General features: G+C 36.2%; 1 protein-coding gene across 2 annotated transcripts in view; it reads left to right on the top strand.

The window, feature by feature from the left end:
- LOC107734040 (four and a half LIM domains protein 3-like) overlaps window positions 1-3,796 on the top strand; it is a 30,514-nt gene continuing 26,718 nt past the window's right edge. Inside the window, exons 1-2 of one of the 2 annotated variants that reach the window (XM_016545907.1) lie at window positions 1-164; window positions 763-790. The gene's annotated coding sequence lies outside the window, so the exon portion shown is untranslated. The remainder of the gene's footprint in view (window positions 165-762; window positions 791-3,796) is intronic. The other variant, XM_016545906.1, reaches the window with a different exon arrangement.

The raw sequence follows: 3,796 nt of genomic DNA, 5'->3' as shown, positions 1-3,796 counted from the left end.
ATGTTTGGCGTGTCAGATGTGGGCGGGCTGAGAGTGCAAATGTCTCGCCCAGTGGGAGGATCAGCTCCGTGTGATGTGCTTCATGGGAAAAACTGCAGTAACACCACAGACAGACTTTACACACTGTGCACAGGGCCAGATCAGCTGGACTCTTCAACACCACGGTAAGATCTCAACTACTTACTGTAGAATAGGAAAAGAGCAGAATTCTTCAGTTTTACAAGCTGAATAATAATATTATGTTTTTAATAACATCTATAGGGAATTGTTATTGTTTCCTTGTTATTGTTTCCTGATCTATTAGTTTCAGTGGAAACCCTGAGATATGTTTGGTGCATTTGATGTATTTACAGATGATCAAGTTCAATTTATTTATTTCATGTTCATTTTTTATGTAAATTTTATTTATTTAATCATTTAGTTACTTTTTTTTTTTCTTTTTTTTTTCTATATTTGAATTTTTTATTCATATTTTTTACTAAAACTTACGTATTCACTAGTCATTAATTTCTTATATATATGTATATATAATGGACTATATATATATATATATATATATATATATATTCTATGGACCTCTGGTTTGAAAAGCTTGTTAAAACAGCACTGATTTCATGCTGTTCACTTCCGCTACAGTACAGTAACTTTGGAACAGGCTCAAAGTAGTTCAGTTAACATTTTCTATAAAACAATGACAGTTTCACTGGACTGTGTGTGTGTGTGTGTGTGTGTGTGTGTATGTGTGTATGTATGGCACCCCAGGGGCTCGGCGACAAAGGCAGCATGACAAGTTATTTTTGTTCGGAATACAGGCAGTTCTCACACACACACCATATCTCTCTCTATTTCTCACCAGTATTAAGATGAAATTTGCCCACACTTCTATGTCCCTAGTGTCTTTTCTCATTCCCAGATTTCCTCTCCAGTACTTACAAACAGCACTGTGATACCAATCATACCATTGTACATTTAAATACACCATATTAAATGATCACCAAATTAAAGTACAGTGTACTTTCTATCCTAAAACAATCCTACACCCAGCTCTACACTGCTAAATGTGGACAATAAGAAATTATAAAGTTGCTTTAAAACAATGTGAAAAAAACTTGACTAAAATACCATTACGCTTACTATGGTATTCCCATCTGATATCATCAATGTACTACCACAGTACCTTTTTAAGAGTAATATGTCTTAAATTAATACTTATATGTAAATATAACTTGTTTTGCACCACTGATGACCTTGATATTCCCTTGAAAGAACAAAGAGTGAGGATCAGATCAGTTAATCAGCTTTAGTGTTTGAAAACATTGGTCTTTGAGATTCAATCCACCAAAATAGTGACTGCTCTGAAACTGTAGTTGACCTGAAGGGAATTGTGGCGCTCATTGCTGGTGCACATAAATTTGAGGGATGCAGTTTTGTGGACACTCGCTGTTTCTGAGTAAGATTCATGGAGCCACAGTTGTCGAACTGATGAATAGAAGAGCACTTTCCACTACGGGCAGGATTTATAGACCTTACCGTAACTTCAACCACTGGATCTGCATTGATTCATGAGGTTTTGGAAATTATTTTTCTGTCCCTCTCCTGAGTGTTAATAAATTAGTTGCACTGTCTTGCAGATGAATGCTACAAGAACTATCCAGGAACTCAGTGAAGGACTCTAGGAGTGAAAGACATTACAGGTCCTTATGAAGTCTTTTTGAAGGTTGTAATTTATTAGGCTCAAAGTATAAACTATAGCAAGCCTAATTTTTCTGTTTTTAGTTTTGGTAATTTGAAGGCATAGTCCACCCAAAATGAAAATTCTTGTATCATTTACTCACCCCCATATCATTCCAAACCTGTAGGACTAACTTTCTTCTGCAAGACATAATAGAAATATTTTGAAGAATACTGGTAACGAAACAGTTTTGATTCCCATTGACTTCCATTGTAGTTTTTTGTCCAATTAAAAGTCAGTGTTTTGTCATCCAACATTCTTCAAAATATCTTCTTCTAAGACTTAGTTTCTACTGCAGAACCCCCCAAAAAATAGACATTTTGAAAAATTCTGTTACCCAAACACTTTTGGTTCCCATTGACTTCCATTATATGGACCAAAATACAATGTAAGTCAATGGGAACCAAAACTGTATGGTTACCAACTTTCTTCAAAATATCTTCTTTTATGTTCTGCAGTAGAAAGTAAGTCTTAAAAGAAGATATTTTGAAGAATGTTGGTAACCGAACAGTTTTAGTTCCCACTGACTTATATGAACAAAAATATAATGGATGTCAATGGGAACCAAAATTGTTTGGTTATCAACATTCTTAAAAATATTTTAAGGTTTGGAACGACATGAGTAAATGATGAGAGGATTTAAATTTTTAGGAGGTCTATCTATTGAATGTTATACATATTTTAACAGACATAAACATATTTTAAGAATTAAGACTAAAACCCACACTTTTTTAAATTCTTATAATTTTCTATCTTTTCTTATTGGGTGCACAATCAAATATGCATAGACGTCTTCCATTGGGAATACTTTGGTATCCAAGGGGAAATAATTTTTTATTGGCACAGTCATTTGAAGGTTCAGAGTCCAGAGGTATGTTATCACCGCCACAGTAACTCATTAATTATTACTATGGGACCACATGATTGCAAACAACATTTGCGTAGAATATGTATTTGACCTTATTTTTGTACTGCTACCTACTGCAACGCTAACTTTGCCGCCTTTTTAAAGAGCCGCCTTATTTGGTTTCGTTGTAATGGCAGACATGGATGGAACATGGCATTATGGGAAGGCGCCAGTGAGGTAAACATGATGCTTGTTTATAGAGCAGGGTAAATATGGCTTGTAAAAGAGTAATTAAGACTAACATCGGCATTCATTCTCTATCCGCAAGCCAACTGCGGTGTCCGCACTCGCACGCTTCGGTTTTTCCACCATCTAAGTCTATGATGTCACCAGTGACTTCCAGGCGTACAGTGAGTTTGGCACCAAACCGAATAGCTTCCACTCTTATCCAGCAAGGATGGGTGTAAATGGAGGTGGGGGGCTGTGACCACATAATGTTTTTGGTTGACCCAAAAAATGGCTTGTCTTTCTCCATGAGTAACTGGCAGAAATGTTGGTCTTCAAAGAACTCCATCTGGTTTTTCTCTGCCTGGAGAGTGGAATGTGCCATTTTTAGGCAGAAAAATGCCTTTGTTTGCCCTTTTTGAAACCTTCAAATTCTTCCCGACCATGGCCCTGACCACAGTGGCATTCCCACAGGGTGGTACAGGGCCCAGAGACAATAGCTGGAGACATGCCAGTGTGGCTCACAGACACACACTGTATTATAAAAAATGAGCTCTTCAGACAACTTCAAGAAAATCAAGGCAACTATTTATATGACTTTTTTTGTTGAATTTGTCTACTTAAATATTTTAATTAAATATATTCACTTAAAGGGGTGCTATTATGCTTTTTCCCTTTTTCAACTTTAGTTAGTCTGTAATGTTGCTGTTTGGGCATAAAAAAGATCTGCAAAGTTACAAAGCTCAAAGTCCACTTCAAAAGGAGATATTTTATTTAACAGAAATCACTTTTCAAAAACTACAACGAATGACTCGTTTGGACTACAACCATAGGCGTAATTTACGGGTGGGACGGGTGGGACATGTCCCCACCACTTTTTGCCAGGGTCGATATTGTCCCTACCACTTTTTGAAAGTAATTGAAAAATATATTGCGGAAGGTAGGCTATGTATTAAAGGGAAAACAAGATCAACAAATCATTCTTCATAATC

This window comes from Sinocyclocheilus rhinocerous, unplaced genomic scaffold (genome assembly GCF_001515625.1).
Source record: "Sinocyclocheilus rhinocerous isolate Xijiao unplaced genomic scaffold, SAMN03320098_v1.1 scaffold430, whole genome shotgun sequence".
Taxonomy (NCBI): Eukaryota; Metazoa; Chordata; class Actinopteri; order Cypriniformes; family Cyprinidae; genus Sinocyclocheilus; species Sinocyclocheilus rhinocerous.
Note: the sequence above shows the minus strand (reverse complement) of the source record. Positions and strands in the feature narration are given on the sequence as shown.